Source organism: Dryobates pubescens, chromosome 10 (assembly GCF_014839835.1).
Source record: "Dryobates pubescens isolate bDryPub1 chromosome 10, bDryPub1.pri, whole genome shotgun sequence".
In the NCBI taxonomy this organism is placed as follows: domain Eukaryota; kingdom Metazoa; phylum Chordata; class Aves; order Piciformes; family Picidae; genus Dryobates; species Dryobates pubescens.
In genome coordinates, this window is record NC_071621.1 from 8,937,692 (window position 1) to 8,959,807 (window position 22,116).

Genomic DNA, 22,116 nt, shown 5'->3' on the forward strand with positions numbered 1-22,116 from the left:
GTACAAATATACAGTATTTACAGTATTATACAGGTATTTACAGGGAGAAATCAGCACAGAAACCCCCCTGAATGGGGGAAAACTGCCCTGCTTTTCCCCCCTAATCTCCCCTCATTTTCCTCTGTTTAATTAGGAGAAAAGGGGAAAGAGATGTTAAAGAGCTCTGTTAGTATGCTTATCTCAAGGTTAGCTGATAAGGTGGTCCAAGCTGAGCAGAGCAGAAAGCAGCCTCAACAGCCAGAAGAGAGAGAGAAGAATGAAGTGGGGTGTGAGATATCGCTAGAGGTACATCTCACATCTGGCCAATGAAATTTGTTTAGAATAATCTCTTGTTTTCCTTTTTAACACCCAACTGTGGATTTGTTTATACTTTTTCACTCTTCTGCTCGAAAATCTGCAGCTAACTTTTAAAGGCGTAGCCATCAACTGCCACATATAGAAACTCTCAGATGGGGTTTTGTGTACTCTCCTGAGTGTTTGCATACATGCACACTATATCCTGAGGTGGTCCACTACTGATAAGAAGTACCAAAAGACCATAGACAAGGTCAGCCACAGAAGCAGAAGAAACTAGTTAGTTTAGGTAAAATATACAGATAATTGTATAGGTTGGCTCAGCTGGCAATGCCAGTTCCTTCTGCAAATTTCCCAGAGTCTGCCTAGCTGTTGTCACACAAAAGTAACTTTAAAACCTGGCCTAGTTCAGTCTCTTCTATGGGAACACTCCACCAGCCTGAAAATGATCTCTTGAAGAACTCTGACTTGGTTCCTTGTTCTGTCCTTGGGATATAGCCAAGATGTGCAACTGTACAAAACACACTTCGTTTGTCAGAGGTGCAATGAGCAGAATATGCAAAGGTTACTCACAAACTTCAGAGCATAAATTTCCGGACTCTTTCACTGGGGCTCTGTATCTTTAAACAACATTACCTCCTCTGGAGTATTTTTCTGCAGCACTTTAAGTAGAGGTGAAGATGAGGAGAGAGTAGGCAGGACAGGTGAGGAAAGGAAAGCTAAAAACTCCTGCACCTTTCATATCAAAAGCCCGCCAAGCAGAGAGGGAGAAAAAGAAAGAGGTGGAATGAGGAAGTGGACAGAAACTTTCTGCAGAGTAAGATAAGGAGACCTGGAGCAGAGCTGTGATGAGGGTGTGTCAAAATTTCAGGTGCTTTCTGGCATTTGTAAACTTGTTTATAGACATGGTTTCATTCTTTCTTTTTGGCATCTGAAAAGAAGTAATTTGCTAAGCAGAAAGACATATTTAGTATCTACTGGCAAGGCTTATGAAATACAGCTGAGCTAAAGATCCCCCAGACTAGCACCACAGTGCTTCTGCTTTTGAGGTCTTGCTGACATTTCCTACAAAGTCTCTGTATCTGCTGCAGCTCAGCAGACCATTGCTCCTCACTGATCATGGGTGTAATCCCTCCTCATTTTGGAGGAACAGAGCTTCTTCCAGGGGCAAAAGAAATGTAACATTCTCTGATCCCCTATACTAGAGGGGGTGGCTACTGCTGCACTGTCACTTAACCATCTCCTTTTTATCATTTTCCTGCCTCGACTTTTGAAACCTTACCCTCTGTATACACCCAAGTTGTCATGACCCAACATGTGAGAAACAACTGAGTAGCACAATCATAGCATTAATATCATTGTAGATTTTTTTTTTTTTACCTGACTGAAATCTTGATTAAAAAATTACTATCCCCTGAAGTGGATGACAACCTACATTAGATACAGACTGAGGCACTGCACCAAGATACCTTGTGGTATGACAATGCAATTGTAGTCCATCAAATCTTTAAAACTTGTCACCTGTCATCTGACCAAAAGTATTGTAATCCCACTGTAAAGTAAAAAATTAAGACACAGACTTTATCCCCAGATGTACTCCTCTTGATCCTGATCCCACAGATCATTCTGTGGTCTGACATTAACAGAGATACAGAAACCCATTGATGAGTTAATTCATTGATGGGGTGAATGAATTTTACAGCCATTAAAAACCTCAGAAGATCCTAACTCCTCTCTTGAAAACTGTCAGGAGATGATGTGAAATACGCATTGATTTAACAAGTTATGTGATACTATGAAGCAGACACACAAGCACCTACTACATGATAACGAATGATGAAAACATCTTGAAATTACCTGAGAAAAATATAGTTTCATTTCAGGCCAGGAATTTTTCTGTTTTTTTTCTGCAACTGGAAGAGAGCCAAACATGTTTGCATTATCATTAAAAATGCCTCTCTACAAATGCAGGAGCATTTTTCAATTCACCTACTTTTCTCCCAGTGACAGAGAAAGTCTCTGATGGCTGAAATTCAGAGCCAGATGGATTCCACTTATCTCCATGGCCCTTACTTACCTTCATGAAAGGTTTTATTTTCTCTCCATCTCACTACCAGATTGGCAGGAAAAGACTTTTTTTGAGGCCTTTGTGGAGGAAGTGTGCAGCACCCTAGTTTAAAATGATGAAGTCATGTGAAATCAGCATAGTAAAAAGAATGAGTTACCAGTAAGGTATCTGATATATCACAAATATTAATGTCAAAGGGCAAAACAATCCCCTAGTGAAATTTCAAGATTCCTAGGAGTTCCCATAAAGAACTTGATTATTATTATTGGCTCAACACCATTATCTTTTTATTAATACTACTTTCTGGAAGAATTGTGAAAAAAAATGCTAGTTAAAATGGTGAGGTGATGAAAGCAGTATGTTTATGTGGGAAAACTTGCCCACAATCATAAAGGGTTCTCAGATAAATATCATACATAATTGAATTTTTAAAATTACATTGGAGATAAAAATGTTGTCCCTGCTACCCTCCTATTGTAAAAAAAAACAAAAACAAAGTCAAATATTCTGGGGTCCTTGGATAACAACAATATTTTGGAGAACACAGTAGATGATAAAATCACTATATGCTTCAAGGGCAGCAGGGTGGCCAGGAAAGTAGACCTGGGGGCATGAGTACTGGATAACGAAAAAGAGCAAGAAGGTGGTCTCCTCGCAAAATACAGCATTGTAAGGCTACCGCAAAATACAGCATCGTAAGGCCATCCCAGACTACTAACTGCCTGTGCCTGTACCAGTAAATTACTAATACCTGGTGCTACCCTCTAGCCCTGAGGACAGCTGACTTGAAATGATCCATATCTATGCCCGTAACCTACCTTAATTTCTAAACCACAGTGGCTTCAGATGAGCTGCCTGTTGGGAGCGCCCGGCTCACAGCTTGTGCTAACCCCAATCCCACATCAGAGCTTGTGCTAAGAATTAACACCAGGGGCAACCAAGTTTAAGCTCCCAGAATTGTTTCCTGTTTAATTTACTATTCTATTTCAGTGTGTCTAGGCTTGACAGATGCATTGGAAGGATGATGTTGAAAAATGGGAAAAGGCTCAGAAGAGAGCCACGAAAGCAATTTGTTCTCCATAAAACTTAGTGAGATGCTTAAAGAGCTCTGTTTATTAACTTTATTTAAGGGACAGAAATGTATTTATCATGATCAGCAAGAGCCCATATGTACAAGAGCCCATATATAGGGAAAAGATTTCTTGTAGAAAACTACCTGATACTCCAGGAGTTAAAAAGCATCTGAAAGCTAGATAAATTCAAGCTGTAAAAGAGGCACGTTTTTAAGCATTAGGAGAACTAACTATGGAAAGAATTAACAAGTGTTATGATGCATTCTTCATCACATATGATTCTTTAATTTCTTCTGAAAAATATCTTGTAGATACAAAGAGATGCTTGGTGAATTGTAAGAAAAGAGTATCTGAGTTTATTTGATTTGTGTTATGCAAAGGACAGTCTAAATTATTGTACTAATATCTTCTGATCTTGGATCAGTGATTTGATTCCAGAGATGTTTGCATATCCCAACCCAAATATGAGGTAACTGGCATGCTCTTCTGCAGTATTGTTGTATAAACACAACAATAGCTGAATCTGGGATACATTTTCTGCTTGGATAAAATGGCGATGACACAGACAGATGGGTTTCCTTACATCATCAACCAACTTAAGAGGAAAAGGAACAAAGGAGAATTCACTGGAGGGAATTAGAGGAGAAAAGCTCCTATGCAGCACTTTTCTACTAAGTAGCTGTCTTCCCCCTAACACAAAGGGAAACAATGGGAGAGCCTTTTGGCCCAATGACCACCTTCTGTTTCCTTGAGTAGTTGTCAGAACAAAGCTACAAGCATCCCCTGTTGTCCTTTCCCAGGTGTGCAGCCCTGACCTGTGAGACAACCTATGGTGATGACAAAGGGAAAAGTCCACACCCTCATGTCTCCCATGTCTCGGGTCAAGAAGTGAGATGTAGGTATATGCTTAGCTGCCCAAGTAACTTCTCCCCTTCTGGGACACCACTAAATCCAAGTAACTATCAGAACCAGTGCAGAACCAGTGCAGAACCAGTGGCAGGTCTCATAGATAGGGCTTTAAACTAGATTCGAAGCGGGAAGGGGCTGAAACCAGTCCCCCCAGGCAGGAGTCTGGGGGTGATAAGCTTGAGCCAGAGGTGAAACTGGCAGCCCGGCTGAAGTGCATGTACACTAATGCACGAAGCTTGGGTAACAAACAAGAGGAGCTGGAAGCCTTGCTGCAGCAGGAAAGTTATGATGTAGTTGCCATCACAGAGACGTGGTGGGACGACTCACATGACTGGAGTGCTGCAATTGATGGCTACAGGCTTTTCAGAAAGGACAGGCAGGGAAGAAGGGGTGGAGGGGTGGCCCTGTACATCAGGGAGGCACTAGATGCCATTGAGATGGAGATTAGGGATCATCAGGTTGAGTGCCTATGGGTGAGAATTAGAGGGAAGGCTAATAGGGCTGATATCCTGGTTGGAGTCTGTTATAGACCACCCAACCAGGAAGAAAAAGTTGATGAAGCATTTTTTAGGCAACTTAAGGCTGTCTCAAGATCGCCTGACCTTGTTCTCATGGGCGACTTCAACCTGCCTGACATCTGCTGGGAACTCAACACAGCAGAGAGGAGACAGTCCAGGAGGTTCTTGGAATGCATGGAGGACAGCTTCTTATCCCAGGTGCTGAGTGAGCCTACCAGGGGTAAGGCTATGCTAGACCTCCTCTTCACCAACAGGGCAGGGCTGGTGGGGGTGTGGTGGTCGGAGGCTGTTTAGGGGCCAGCGACCACGAGATAATTGAATTTTCAGTATTTGGTCAAGTTAAGAGGGGCAGCAAGAAGACCTCCACTCTGGACTGCCGGAGGGCGGACTTCAGGTTGCTCAAGGAACTAACTCAGAAGGTTCCTTGGGAGACAGCCCTTAGAAACAAAGGGGTCCAGGAGAGTTGGGACTACTTCAAGGAGGAACTCTTGAAGGCACAGGATCAGGCTGTGCCAATGCGCCGGAAGAGGAGCTGCCGGGGCAGACGGCCAGCCTGGATGGGTGATGAGCTTCTAAAAGAACTAAGGGAAAAAAAGAGGGTGTATCATCTTTGGAAGAAAGGTGAGGCAACCCATGAAAAGTTTAAGGATGTTGCTAGGTCTTGTAGGAAGAAAATTAGGGAGGCAAAAGCACATTTGGAGCTTAGACTGGCCTCTGCTGTGAAGGACAACAAAAAGTCCTTCTATAAATACATTAATAGCAAGAAGAAGGGCAGGGACAACCTCCACTCCTTGGTGGACACAGAGGGGAATGTTGTAACAAAGGATGAGGAGAAGGCAGAGTTACTTAATAACTTCTTTGCCTCAATTTTTTCTAGCAGGACAGAATGTCTTCCAGACAGCTGGCCTGCAGAGCTGGCAGAAGGAGTTAGGGAGCAGCATAGTCTTCCTCTGTTCCAGAATGGGGTAGTTGGTGATCTGCTTAGCCATTTGGATCCCCACAAGTCCATGGGACCAGATGGGATCCATCCCAGGGTGCAGAGAGAGCTGGCAGATGTGCTGGCCAAGCCGCTCTCCATCATTTTTCAGCAGTCCTGGCTCACTGGAGACATCCCAGACGACTGGAAGCTGGCCAACGTGGTGCCCATCCACAAGAAGGGCCGGTTGGATGAGCCAGGGAATTATAGACCTGTCAGCCTGACCTCAGTGCCAGGCAAGATTATGGAACAGGTCATCCTGAGTGCAGTCGCACAGAACTTGGAGGATGGCCAAGGGATCAGGCCCAGCCAGCATGGGTTTAGGAAGGGCAGGTCCTGCCTGACCAACCTGATCTCCTTCTATGATCAGGTGACCCGTCTGGTGGATGCAGGGCAGGCTGTGGATGTAGTCTACCTGGACCTCAGCAAGGCCTTTGACACCATCCCCCACAGCAAACTCCTGGCCAAGCTGTCAGCCCATGGCTTGGATGGGAGCACACTGCAATGGGTTAGGAACTGGCTGGAGGGCCGAGCCCAGAGAGTGGTGGTGAATGGTGCCACATCCAGCTGGCAGCCAGTCACCAGTGGTGTGCCCCAGGGATCAGTACTGGGCCCCATGCTCTTTAACATCTTTATTGATGATCTGGATGAGGGCATCGAGTCCATCATCAGTAAATTTGCTGATGACACCAAGCTGGGGGCAGGAGTTGATCTGCTGGAGGGTAGAGAGGCTCTGCAGAGGGACCTCGACAGGCTGGACAGATGGGCAGAGTCCAACGGCATGAGATTTAACACATCCAAGTGCCGGGTTCTGCACATTGGCCGCAGCAACCCCATGCAGAGTTACAAGCTGGGGTCAGAGTGGCTGGAGAGCAGTCAGGCTGAGAGGGACCTGGGGGTGCTGGTTGACAGTAGAGTGAACATGAGCCTGCAGTGCGCCCAGGCAGCCAGGAGGGCCAGTGGCATCCTGGCCTGCATCAGGAACAGTGTGGCCAGCAGGAGCAGGGAGGTCATTCTGCCCCTGTACACTGCACTGGTTAGGCCGCACCTCGAGTACTGTGTCCAGTTCTGGGCCCCTCAGTTTAGGAAGGATGTTGACTTGCTGGAGAGTGTCCAGAAAAGGGCAACAAGGTTGGTGAGGGGCTTGGAGCACAAGCCCTATGAGGAGAGATTGAGGGAGCTGGGGTTGCTTAGCCTGGAGAAGAGGAGACTCAGGGGTGACCTTATTGCTCTCTACAACTACCTGAAGGGGGCTTGTAGACAGGCAGAGGTTGGTCTCTTCTCCCAGGCAACCAGTACCAGAACAAGAGGGCACAGTCTCAGGCTGCGTCAGGGGAGGTTTAGGCTGGAGGTTAGGAGGAAGTTTTACACAGAGAGAGTGATTGCCCATTGGAATGTGCTGCCTGAGGAGGTGGTGGGGTCGCCGACGCTGGGGCTGTTCAGGGCGAGGCTTGACAGGATGCTTGGTTGTATGGTTTAGTTGATTGGGTGGTGTCAGATGATATGTTGGACATGATGATCTCGAAGGTCTCTTCCAACCTGGTTAATTCTATTCTATTCTAATTCTATTCTAATCCTATATAGACTGTTTGTAAGGCATAATCTTTCTTGCTAGGTCCCTACACAGCATCTTGAATCACGACTTTGTGGAACAGAAGATCAAGGTACTCACTCGGATCTCGGGGCTGCTAGCTGCTAGCTAGCCCCTGATGCCACCACCTGAGGAGTTGCAAGTAAAAGGCATTTTCAGCTGATTTTAATATGATGAGACATTGGATCAGCTAAAGATATGAGAGTGGCAACACTTGTAGGGAGAAATAATTTAATTTGTTAGAACTCCTGCTATTAGATCACCTGATTTTCTGTGGCAGTGTCTTCAGGAACACAAGCTAGTAACTCTTTCTGGGTGTTGGTTTACAAGTATGGAAGTGTGGAGCTCCATTATGCTCCTTCTATGGACAAGAACTGGCCTGGAGTCATAGCAACTTTTTAAAGATGCTGTAGTGAGTCACTGAAGAGCTGTCACAGAATCACAGAATGTTAGGGGTTGGGAAGGACCTTGAAAGATCATCTAGTCCAGCCACCCTGACAGAGCAAGATCACCTAGAGTAGGTCACACAGGAACGCATCCAGGCAGCTATCCGCACCCAGTCCTCCCTCCCTCCTGCTGGTTTAGCAGAAGCCTTTGCTGACATCCTTGTAACATCAAAACTTACAATCTCATTCCTTCAAGTGGTTACAAACACATTAAACTTCGAGCATGGTCTAGTCCCATTAAAGTTAATCTGCATACTTGCATGCTCCATGTTGAACATCTGTTTTAGAGAGGCCCCAAACCATTCCAGACATCAAACCAAATTTTAAGAGATCGTACTCAGAGCAGTGTCAGTAACTGTATATCTATTGTTGTTCCTCTGTTCTGCACCTGCTGACATGTGATCCACTGATGTGCTCTGAAGCTTTGCCTTTGGACAAATTTGTGTTGCTTGGAGGTGCCCCCCTCCCGACTGTTTAAAAATGTCTAAAAGCTGGAATTGCTACTGTGCAAGCTCTCATGAGGAATCTGCAGTAAAACAGGGATTTACCCTTCCATTCCTGAGTCTGGAAGAATCTCAACCTCACCAGCTCTGAAGCCCAGTGCTGAAGAAACTGGCCACTGAAACTTTGGATAAAAGTCATGGGAGCTGCAGATTTGAGTATGATGATGGCATATGCTTGAACACGATTCTGCCTGCATTTCTTATGCTTCTGGGTGGCTACTTCCTGCACAGATTGTTATTTAAAATTACTGCTAGAGATTTTAGACCTAAAGAACTATATATATTTTATTATTACTTAAATTTAAAGATATGCAATACATCATTTAATGGTGGTTAATGAAGAAATAGACAAAGAACACACATTTAAAGACATCCATGTGCCATTAGTGATTATCTTTCAAACTTAGACATTATAAGTCAAATTTTCCTCAACTGAACCTGACCAGTAGTTAATGAAACTGCAACCATTTTGGCCATATAAGTCTACATGCATTTGTAAAATTCAAGTTTTAAGGTGCAGCAGCTCCTCTGGTTATGAGCATCCCTGGTGAAAACATAGATACGCTTATTCACATGAGGTGGACAGAACTGATGGATAAAACTCAGATGGACAAAACTCAGATGGACACAAGCTATGCTGTCTTAACCCCCCAAAATTTGCAAAAATCTTTTCAGCCGCTGTACAACATAGCAGAGGAGAGCTTTTCTACCTGTGCTATTTCTTCACAGGATCAGAACAGCGGAGCTAAATTCACAAGCCAAATCCACTTACCTATTTGCACTGTTTTTCTCTTGAAGTTGTATTTGCCGATGGTTTAACATTTTGCTACAAATGAAACACACCTGACACGGGGAGTGTTGTTAAACTTTTCTCATGACCAATCCAACGATTTAAGGTGGTTTGGGTGCAGCTTTATTAGTATTTTGTGAATTACTTTGTTGTGTAGCAGACTGCAAAGAGAGCAATCTGAAGGATGTATTAATAATAATAAAGTTGATGGTGTGTTGTGGTAGTTTAAAGTGGCTTAAGCAGTGTTATTTGGGTAATTATAATTAGTAGTAGCCATTTAAAGGCCCCAGCATGTGCTTTGTAAGAGTAGAAACGTTAACCCTAGTGTCTTGTCCCATTTCCAGCATAAGCAATTACATTCTTCCCAGAGTAGTTAGCAATCCCGTCGCTTCAGTTTGATATGGTATTCTTCAGTTTCTCTCTGAGAGCTGTTGAGTTGCATTGCTACATGGTTGTTGAGTTCCAGCAAGAGGTCCCAGTATTTTTGTTATAAATGAAGTGTTCTCTGCTTGTAAAAGGGTTCTGTAGAGTAGTCTCAGAGCACTGCATAAATCAATAAAACAACAGATGCACTTGATATTGTACATTGACTTGAGGGCAGGAGGTAAAAAATACAAACCACAAAAAAACAAAAAGGTGGAACAGTACTGTCAGAAGGATAACACCAGGATATGAATAAAACATGCACACCTATCCCCATGCAGGGTGCACAGTGAGGGGAAAGGGCAAAGGCAGCTAACAGTGGGGTTGGGCTTGGAGAAGGAAAACAAAGTCCAGAAAAACTGATTTAGCCTTCAATCAGCCACATAGTGTTCAAAGGAAACTTACCCTAGCTGTTTTTCTGGCATGGAAATAAGGGCAGCTAGTCCCTGGATTCCCTCTGTAATGAGTGACAGAGAAAAAGAGAGCTTCAAAAAGCAACGTAACCAATACTAATTCTTTGTGTTTCTACAAGATTCCTTAAATTGATTGACTTCTTGCATAGGTAGTTATAACCTTGCAATCATGGTTAAAAACCCTTCACAGCTGCAGATAGGTAGGATGTTCTTCAGTTTCCAAAGAACTGTTGAAGAAATCTTCCCACAACTTAAGCAGTTCTTGAATAACCATTCTCTAACTCTGTGGTGGGTTGAAGTTTCCTCCCAGCATTTATTTCAGCCAGACTAACTCAGAAGCAAATGAAGCTGTATTTACAAGCAAAAACTACACTCCACAATGGAATGCAATGAATATGTACAAAATATACAGTATTTACAATATTATATAGATATTTACAATTAGCAAACAGCATGAAAACCCCCCTGGTCAGAAGACCCAGTAAGCTGCTCCACTGCCCTCCCAAACCTCCCTGTCCCGAGAGAGAGAGGAGTGGCAGGAGAAAGCAAAAATAACAATGTGACTGCATGCCAAGAGATCTCTAGACAGACAACTGTTAGTTACAGGCAGGATAAGAATCACAGTATCACAGTATCCCAGTACAGGCTGTTAGGGACAAAATGTCAACAAATCTCTCCTGGCAATCAGGATTACTGCCTGAATAAACTGAACTCTTGTCCTCTGTCCATCTTTCTTACAATTTTCTACTTACTCTTTTGTGTGTGTGCATGCAGTATTTGAATTCCATAAATAATAAATATAATAATAATAAATAATAAACTATAATGGTAATAAATAATAATAAATTATAATAATAATACATGATAAATTCCATAAATAGTTAATAATAAATAATTCTGTTTTTTAAGTATATGTAGAAGAAGAGGAACTTTACCAGCACTTCATCTGTGAGGTCTAGTTTATTGTTGGTGTGATGGTGGTGGTGAGGGAGCCATAAGGTTGTTTTTTTCTCATTTTCATAAAATGTCATGCTGTTCCAGGAAAGCTGCTGGTATGCCTATCAAACCACCCCCATGCTCACTGTGTGTGATACTCTGGCTCTTTCCTCCTAATACTTAACATCTCCGTCTCACTCCTCCCGTCCTCACAAAAGCTACCTGATTAACTCCACGCTCTTCCACCAGAACTGAAAACCAAGATATTAAGCTATAGGTATAGCAGCCTGAGCTTCATGTTGTTCTTTTCTCCCAATAGAAATATTACTGAGGGGACTTATGAATCAGTAGGATCCAGCTGAGGTATATTTGAAATGTTATTGGACCGTGGCATAAACCTACCGGTACATGAAAGACTTTTGTGCCAGGTACAGCTTCTGCCTTCAGAGAGACGCATGGGGACACAGATTCACAAGATAGGTTTCTTCTGACCTTACAAGACAGCCAGTGGGATCCTGATCCAGAATTAGATGTCACTCCAAAAAGCACATTTTCTGAATTCAAACATATTAGCTTAACTTCTGCACAGGAAAGTCCCCTTTATCACATTGTGTGTGTTTCAAAGACTTCCTCTGCAATTCTACTATTTTTATCCTCACAAAATTTCTTTAGTGTATTACAGAAGTGGATTTATAACCTGATCAACAGACTTTAGGGTTATCAAACATTGGAATGGTCTGCCCAGGTCAGTGGTGCAATATTTAAGCAGCATGTGGACCTGGCACTTAGGAACATGGTTTAGTGATGACCCTTCAGTACTGGGTTGAGGGTTGGACTGAGTGATCTTTGAAGCCTCTTCCAACCAGATGTTTTCTGTAATTCTGTGACTACACCAGGTATGACCATATTTTGTTGCTAAGTGATCTTCTTTTTCATTGGACCTTATATTTGCCTTCCACCTCAGATAATGTGTATAACTAAGAACATCCCTGTGTTATAATCTAGATGTAAGCCATTATCCCAACTATTTGGTTAGTAATATAATTCCGTTTGAAAGAAAAACCACTACAGAGGACAAGCAGATCTCAAAAGAGGAGCGATGGAGAGTAAAGCTTCAGTTAGTTTTATCTTTAAGTGATGCAGACAAGATGGGGGGTTTGGGGTGTTGGTTTTGGTTTTTTTTGTCAATAAGCCTGCTTCCTCCTCTCTTTCTGAGAGGAATAAATGGGTCTAAGAATCTTTTTCCCCCTTCATGCCTATAGTTGCAGAAACAGGGGTTTAATGAGGACGTGAGGAAGAGGGAGCAGGAAATTAATGCAGAAAGAAGAGAATACTAATTGTAATGCATCCCAGAAGTCCATTCCAATATTTGTAACTTCAGTACTTACAGGAAAGACAAACCCTTATGCCCTGGTCAATAAAACTTTGAATGGTGTGGAATAAATGATCACCTGTATGGCTCCAAAGGTATCTTGTCCAAATGGTACATAATCTACACTCAGCAGGGAAAGGAAATAAATCACCTTAAATGTAGGCAACAGCAGCAAACAAAACAAAGAGTGCAGGAAGAAAATATTGAGATGAATAGCAAGAAACTAGTTGCCCATCCTTTCTCTATGACTGTTATAGACACAGGTGGTTACTTGTGCCTGTAACTGGGTGTAGTGGTTTGGGAGACCAATTCTCCCACCACAGGCAAAGAAAGACTCAGACAAAACAGACTGCAAAAAAAATGGTGGAAAGTTTAAATGGAAAAACAATGAAAAGTTTTACAGAAAACCACAAGCACCGTGACAAAGAGAGAGAGATCCCAGAATATACCCAAGAACGTCCCATCCCCACCTGGGGGTACATGCAAACCCCCCCAGGGCTCTTTCTTCCCCCACAACCCAGCCTTGGGCCTGGGCAGCCCAAGGGAGGCAGCTCATGCCATTTTACCTAGGCAGCCCAAGGGAGGCAGCTCATGCCATTTTACCTAGGCAGCCCAAGGGAGGCAGCTCATGCCATTTTACCTAGGCAGCGGTGGGGGACGAAAGAGGAAATAAGGACCCCGCATGGATGTTTTATACAGGAGCAGGGAATTATGGGTGAATTACCTGGTTTCCTGTGACCACCCAGTGGGCTGGGCCCTCTTTTGGGACCTCCCAGGTGTGGTCTGTGCAGTGGCATCCAGGACAGCACCCAGCCTAAACCACCACACTGGGCGGTCCTGTCTTTGGAAGAGCTCAAGCAGGGTCCTGATGCCCCTTTAGCTAACAGACCTGTCTAGGTGGTGATCCATGTCCTTCTCAAGAAACAAAGCAGCAACATGCAGTACCTGACATAGTTGTAAGCAACGGTGAGTAATAGCGTGGTTTCACTTGATATTTAATTTGTTCTTGACTGAAAGGTAAAACTCAGCAGCTAGGAAGAGTTAGGGATGAAAATGAATACATCTGAGCCTGAGGAAACAGGTGAGCTGTGTCATATTCAGGCATTCAGACTTTCAGAATTCTTTGTGGAATTGAATTTGGTAATAAATATATAGGAAAGATGCATCTCTGCTCCAGAAAATTTGTGTGTCATTCCACACACACAAAATTCCCATCAATTTTAAATCTAATTCTGCAGATGCCATGACTCAGGCCACAGCAGCTCTAGTGCCAGAGCTGTACATTACTGGTTCCCTCAGAAGAGCTGGCTCAAGCTGCAGTGATGTGACTGGTCTGCAAAAGGTCACTGACAGATTAGGGAGATCATGCAACCTTGTCATTTTACACTAGCATGACTCAAAGATGTGCCACTTACCATTCCACACTGCATCTGCCCTGCTTTCCTGCAACCTCATACACTGCCAGAGCTCTTTAGTTACGGTGAGTTTCGTAGTCTGTGCATTATTCTGTCTGTGTACTTGATCATCACACAAGTTGGAGTGTCAAATATAACTTAATCTCAAATGTCTCACCTGGATCCCCTCACCTGAACAATAGTTTTGAACAGTAGTTCTACGACACCAGGAAAAGAAGAAAACTGGTGGAACTTTGAGGGATTGACCAGCTGTCTCTGTACCTGCATGCACCACTGAGATTTGGGGAAGACATGGATATTTACTTTATCGGACACTCATTGGGGCTGAACTGCACAGAAATGAGAAGGAAGCCATTACAGTCTTTCTGCATATCCTGCATTTATTGATGTGTTCTTGATGTGTTCAGACACACCTTCTTTTGTTTCAGGCTTTTTGCATTCCTCGGTATCTGATCCTCAGAAATAAGTATCTGTGACCGTTTGAGGCTGTGCCTTTAAGGAAGGGGCACACTGGCTAAATGTTTATAAAATATTTTGGTATTCTAAACGAATTTCATTGGCTAATTAAGGGGGGAGGTGATGGTTTAGACCCAGGGGAGCTGGGGCTTTCTCTCAGTTTTCCTTCCTTCGCTGTTCCTTTCAGCTGGACTGCTTCTGGGCTTCTTGCCAAGAGATAAGAACTAACTCTCCTGTACCAGGCCTTCCTTTTTTTCCTCCCCTGCTAACCGCCCTTGTCTCTTTTTTTCTACCTCTTTGCGGGGAGAAGGGAGGTAGGGGGGTGAAGGGGGCACAGGGGGAAACCCCCTGTTGGGGGTCTGGTTTCTGGTTGAGTTCATTTGCTGTATATTCCTGTATATATTGTAAAATCCCTGTATTTGTGGTGTTACATATAATCTGCTTCCTATACATGCTTGTAAATATATGTGTCTGCTTTTTCTCTGACTGAGTTTTAGCCGCGGTTTCTTTCTCAGTGGGGGGGGGAAAGCGGAGCCTTTCCTTTCAACCCACCACAGTATCTCAATACTGTTTAAGTACAAACAGAGATTACAAGGATTTAATGAAAGTGTAAACCATAGGAGGGAAAAAAAAAGAAAAGGTGAGAAGTTTGCACCTGGAAAACATAGGGAGCAGAAAGCAATGAGGGAGAAAGTAGTGAGACAATTTAGTAGCTAGGACTAGAAATCCTTCTGGCTACATTACAGTGCACCTCTATGATGCAGTATGTGGCAGTCTTGGTGATTCATTACTGACTTTGTCTAGAAAATGTGACTGGAGAGGATATTTAAAGGTATGAGGGATAACAGGCAGGGGTTGACTTTCCTATGCACAGTGTTATGCCACCACCACCTGAAGTATCTTCCAATGCCCATCCCATTTCACAAATACAGCACACCACAGCAAGAGGAGAAACCTTTCCTCCAATCTGTGAATAATATTTACCTAGAATATGCTCCCTACACCCAACCAGACAGGTCCTGCTTCTGCCAGTAAACTTATTGCTGGGCCATCACAGAGTAGCCAGCCTCCAGAATGAAGTGCACACCTGGGCCTTGACATCCACGTTCAAGCACAGGTTTCTATTCTCTTCAAACAGAAGCAGTCACCATCCTAGCCCCAGGGTGTTCCTCCCCTGGGCTATTTAAGAATGATTGCTGCTCGCCTCTCCCTGCTGCCTGGGCTATCTCTGTGGGTAACTGTCTTTCTGCTAAGGCCTCACTGCACAATACCTTTGATTCACTACCTGGTTCCATGTGAGAGAAACAGGGACAACAAGAACCAGCTGCCTCTGGAGATACAGGTGTACATGAGGGAGAGCTGCACGCCAGGCACTCCCAGAGCAGCGCTGCCGAGCGGCTGCTCCAAGCCACCGGCAAGGCAGCTGAGCAGGGGGTCGGCTGGCTTCTCGGTAAAGCCACCTGACCCCCTCGGGTCAGGCAGGGGACCCGTGGGGCCGGGCAAGGGCACGGCGGTTTGGGGTGGCTGCTGGTGCACCCGTAGCGATGGGGGACGGGGGCTTGCCTGTACGTGAGCCGGAGCCCAGCCCAGGCTCAGCAAGAGGGAAAGGGAAAAAAGAAGGGTGGCTGGCGCCAGGCACTGCCGAAATGTGGAACCCCCAACCGAAGCGAGGTTTGAACTGTCTGGAGGGCCGAGCCCAGAGAGTGGTGGTGAATGGTGCCACATCCAGCTGGCAGCCAGTCACTAGTGGCGTCCCCCAGGGATCAGTGCTGGGCCCTGTGCTCTTTAACATTTTATTAATGATCTGGATGAGGGCATTGAGTCCATCATCAGTAAATTTGCTGATGACACCAAGCTGGGGGCAGGAGTTGATCTGCTGGAGGGTAGAGAGGCTCTGCAGAGGGACCTCGACAGGCTGGACAGATGGGCAGAGTCCAAGGGCATGAGATTGAACACATCCAAGTGCCAGGTTCTGCACATTGGCCACAACAACCCCATGCAGTGCTACAGGCTGGGGTCAGAGTGGCTGGAGAGCAGCCAGGTAGAGAGGGACCTGGGGGTACTGGCTGATGGTAGGCTGAACATGAGCCTGCAGTGTGCCCAGGCAGCCAAGAGCGCCAATAGCATCCTGGCCTGCATCAAGAACAGTGTGGCCAGCAGGAGCAGGGAGGTCATTCCACCCCTGTACACTGCACTGGTTAGGCTGCACCTGGAGTACTGTGTCCAGTTCAGGGCCCCTCAGTTTAGGAAGGATGCTGACTTGCTGGAACGAGTCCAGAGAAGGGCAACGAAGTTGGTGAGGGGTTTGGAACACAAGCCCTATGAGGAAGACTGAGGGAGCTGGGGTTGCTTAGCCTGGAGAAGAGGAGACTCAGGGGTGACCTTATTGCTCTCTACAACTACCTGAAGGGAGTTGTAGACAGACAGATGTTGGTCTCTTCTCCCAGGCAGCCAGCACCAGAACAAGAGGACACAGTCTCAGGCTGCACCAGGGGAGGTTTAGGCTGGATGTTAGGAAGAAGTTCTATACAGAGAGAGTGATTGCCCATTGGAATGGGCTGCCTGGGGAGGTGGTGGAGTCATCATCATTGGAGGTGTTAAGGAGGAGACTTGATGGGGTGCTTGGTGCCATGGTTTTGTTGTTTAGGTGGGTTGGATTGGTTGAGGGGTTGGACACGATGATCTTGAAGGTCTCTTCCAACCTGGTTGTTTATTATTGTTATTGTTATTATTATTATTATTATTATTATTATTATTATTATTATTATTATTATTATTAGTGGCTTTGTGTGAACCTTTTGGCTTTGACCAGAGATGAGAAGCTGTGTTGACAGCAGCTGTTGAAGTAGCATAGGTTGCTATGCTACACTACTGGAAACAAAACATTCAAAAGAGTGTGGAGAAAACATGGAAAATGAGCCTCTACCTGGGCTGTTGACTGTGTCCTCCGTTTTAGGACCTTCCTACGGATACCTGGGAACTAAGGAGACATCCAACCATTCTCCTGAAGGGCTTTATCTCCCTCAAGATTCTGGTCCTTCTCCTTGTATTTCCCCTTTTGGGGGGATTAGATGGACTGGCTCTGTTTCTGAACCACCACTGTGTCTAGCACAGGCAAACTCTCCCTGCCCCAATACCAGACTATTCACTAACAGCCTCAGCTCTGTGTCATTCCCTCAGTACCTATGATGAGGCATTTCTGAAATGAGGGTTCAGAAATAGACATCTTGCTGCAAAATATCCTTCCTGCCCAGAGTCCTGGCAGGACTTCTACTAATACTTCTATCTCTATCCTTCTGGACCTCATCAGGCAAGTCTGAATCAGGAAGACAAGAATGTTGTATATATGGCATGGGATGGTACGTATTGACAGTAAGGAGCTGCTGCCACAGGCACTTTAGAAAATCCAGTCTTTCAGTGGTGCAGAAGTCTAATACAAGACAGGAGGTCACATTCACAGAAAGGCAACCAAGGAAAAGGGACATGACAGAAAGCAGCTGCAAAGCAAGGTTCAGTGCAGATAGCTGTAGCTAACAAAAGCCCAGTGGATGCAAACAGCAAAAAGCGGAAGCACAGGGCTCCAAATCTACAACTGTAGTGCATGATCCTGGGTGGCAATGAGCAGAAGCAAGAAAGAATGGCAAAAGCTGTTGCAATAACCATGGATGTTAGGATTTGGACAGGCAATATTAATCCAGTATAAAGACTACTGACAAAAAGTTAATCCATCAAAATGCTCCAAGCACATTTGAAACAGGCAGAATGAGTTTATATACAAGTGACTTCATATACTATGTTCAAGGCATTTCTTGCCATATACTGGATACATTTGAGTTTTAGCACATCATTAAGCCCCATCTTCACACTGTTGAAATATGCATATATAAAAACATATGTATACATGCATATATAAAACAGGAGGCATCCCCACCCCAGATGCCAGTGGCCTCTGAAGCTAGGCACTGCAGCTGCCTAGTAATTCTGGGCAATTACTATGCAGATGGAAATATCATCTACCAGAAAAACACTCATCCAGATCATCGATAAAGATACTAAAGAGCATGGGCCCCAGCACTGATCCCTGGGGGACACCACTAGTGACTGGCTGCCAGCTGGATGTGGCACCATTCACCATCACTCTCTGGGCTTGGCCCTCTAGCCAGTTCCTAACCCAGCATGGAATGCTTGTGTCCAAGACACAAGCTGACAGCTTGGCCAGGAGTTTACTGTGGGGGGTGGTGTCAAATGCCTTGCTGAAGTCCAGGCAGACTACATCCACAGCCTTCCCCACATCCACCAGGCAGGTTGCCTGATCACAGAAGGAAATCAGGTTGGTCAGGTAGGACCTGCCAACCAATCCATGCTGGCTGGGCCTGATCCCTTGGCCATCCTGTAAGTGCTGTGTGATTGCACTCAAGATGACCTGTTCCATAATCTTGCCTGGCACTGAGGGGTGCAAGCTGACAGGCCTGTAATTCCCTGGTTCCTCCTTCCGGCCCTTCTTGTGGATGGGCATCACGTTGGCCAGCTTCCAGTCTTCTGGGACCTCTCCAGCTCCAGGACTGTTGAAAAATGATGGAGAGTGGCTTGGCCAGCTCATCTGCTAGCTCTCTCAGCTAGGATGGATCCCATCCAGTCCCATGGATTTCTGAGGATCCAAGCAACTAAGGAGGTTTCTAACTACTTCCTCCTGGATCACAGGGGAACTATACTGCTCCCTGAGGGATTTCACGAGGACCTTACATGTAAGAGTATCAGCAGGTGAACAGCTGATGAGACTACTCCCAAATTTTTCAAGACATTTGGTAATTGCCACCTTATTTAGACCCGAGAGGTGCTGGAACAAAAAATAACTGTTTTGAAATTGATTCATCCTCTTCTTTCCAATCTCACTCTCATGTGCATGTCAGACAAGAGAGAAATAGATTTTATCAGGAGCCACAACAAGAACAATGGACTTGTGTCAGTCTCTTTTAGAAGGACATCCAAAAAAAGAGAGCAATAAATCCAGATATTTTGCTTGACTCTAAGTTAGTTTGGGTCAAGTTAATTTGACTGGCACAGCCCACCTTGTTTCCACAACTTGCAAGGAAGCTGTTTGCATCCTTTTCTACTCATTCTGTGCAATTTCTCTGCTTTCTGAAGTGCAGTGCTAGTGTACAAAGGACATGAATACCAACATGGGTTCCTTTTCTGCAGTTCAAATCTGTTCTTCCTCAGGCTATGGAACCACTTTGTATATGGCAATAACAGGCTGAAAACACTGCATGTATTCTGATAGCTGCAAAACCACATCTCAGAGATATAAAATTTTCATAATTCATTTATCTTTTCCCTCCTACATACACATGTTTTGCCTTTTGATAGCTAAAGGAGGCCTGCAGTCTATGTAAAAGCATTACTCACTAATGCTCTGTGGCAGGATAGCATATGACACATATTCAGTAAGTACACACGTATCTGCTCCCTTGGCATAGAGCAAACAAGGATTCTCAGGCAGGGATAAGGTTGAGTTGCTCTAATGGCAAAGGCAAAAAAAAAAATCTAAAAGAGAACTAATCTAAAGTGATGGTTTGTCTCTTGTGCAGTGAGGGGGATATTTAATTGCTGCACATAGAACTGCATGCTTTTCTGATCCAATAACAGGAATAACTTCCTTCTGACTAGAGAAACTCAGAAGCCCTTCCCCAGGCCAGACTCTCCCTGAAGCAATCCATTGCAGAGGGAAGATTTGGCCCTCACTGTGTGAAACAAATAACCCATCTAATTCTCTAAGCAAGGTAAGCACACACGAAGTAAGCCTCTCTCAACACTTAGTTGTCCTCTTAAATTTCTAGAAATGCTGATGCTTTGGCATCAAGTCATGGAGGGCATAAAGATGTGTAGATTTCTGAGCAGTATTAATGCCTAATGCTGGCAGTAAACAGGAAAGCATTATAAAACACCCACATCATTGCTAATGGCTCCTCTATTTTTAAAGAAAGCATCTACTCATACTGTTTCAGGTTTGACTATACACTTAATGTATTGATATACAATGAGGACGAGTATACATCATCTCTAAATAATGAAAAAAGTGCTCTGCACGTGGCATCTTATTGCACAAAACACTTCTGATTTGCAGAACAAATTGATCAAGTTGCTTATATGTTGCTTGGATAAAATATTAAGATGGAACCTAGTGCAAAGGTAAATATGAAGGACTACATGGTTCTATTCAAATTATGGGTTTTGAACAAGAAAATATGTAGTTGGTCTCACATAGCCTCACTATGCTCTCTCATGGATGTAAAAAAAATTTCCACCTTTACAGTTATGAAAAGAATATACAAAAAAAAAAAAAAAGGAGTGAGCTTCACTGATTCTACATAACAAGAGAGGAGCAGCTGACAATTGCTAGGGGTAAGACTGATAAGTGAAGAACAGTTACCTAAGAAGATATTTATGTATTGATGACTGGTGTCACCCACACACTCACAGAGAGTTCAACAAGTAGAAGTATATCTGCCACAAATATTGGTGATCTGCCACAAATATTGGTGACACACTCACACTCAGTTTAGTATATTTCTTAAGTCCATGGGAACTGACAGGATGTGGAGACTTGAGCTGCCCTGGGAGACCTAAGCATTTTACATAATATGGTTGGAGATGGGTGGCTCACGTGGGGTATGCCAAGCTGTAAAATTAGAGTTTAAGAATTCATTTCAGATTTTCTCCACTTCTACCCTAAGATAGAGCATTCAAAGGACTTTTTTTCCCTATAAAATTTCCAGATGCATTAGAATTATAAAGTGCACAAATTTGCAGTATTTAGCTTGTAAGTGCCTGATCATTAGAACAGACAGATGTTACAGGGGTAGACACCTGAAGGAAGCTGTTGGCAGAGAAGGAAAAGGTGAGTTTCTCTTCCATCCTCCTACTGGGTGCTTCACAGGAGGCATTTTTTCTTCTTTCACCTCAGACAAAAATTAAGGTCCATTTTCTCAGATGCTTTATCCTTCACCACAGGTAAGACACTATATTCTCCTACTCCCTGGACTCTATGCTTGCTTGTTCATCCTCAGATGCTCAGGTCACACTATCACATAGCTAACAGGTTTCCAAGTCAATCTCCCCCTTATAATAACTTGCTGAAATACAAAAAGGCAGAGATCAACCAGGAAGAAATCCTGAATACTTGACCCTATAATACGCACAAGGAATAGAAATTTTGTTACAGTGGTATGGAAATAACATTACTGCTTTTAAGAGCTCTATACTTGCTATAAAAGTATTAGAAGATGAAGGTGCACATGACTTGTTACCATAAGGACTTAGTAGTCCTATAAAATTATCCACTCATTTAATTCAATCACCTGGACAAAATGAAAAGGACTCATTCTGAACATCTAGGGTGGAAGCAGCTACAGGACCTGCATTCAGACTTGAGCAGCCTGAGTTAGCAGCATGGGAATGACTATCTCTGCCCATAGCAACAGAATGTACAGCTTCCAGTTGTTTGTAAGAGGGGATAACTGGAAGAGTCATTTTGAAAATGAAATACATAAAATCCATTCATAAATTGAGCAGAAGAAGTGCAAACAAGGAGAGTGCAGCAAGCCTCTCCCTGTGGCACACTGGTGCTCCACCAGGAAGACAAGCCAGGAGCAAGGTGCCCCACAATCCCCACTCCCAGGCTGGGCTGGGTCTCATCTAACATGCTGCTTTGGTGCATGACTAAGTCCAGGTGTGACCAATCTCACCTGAGCTCTGTCCCTTGTGCCCAGTCACCACAGGATCATTTTACAGGCAACAGGAATTGAGGTAATGAATATCAGACTACAGGCTGCTGAATCCTGCCTCAAAGGCATTTTTTATCACCACAGACCTGGATGAAGCTCAGACCTCCTCCTGTTGCAGACTTCCTGTTTTACATGTAAATGACAGGAGT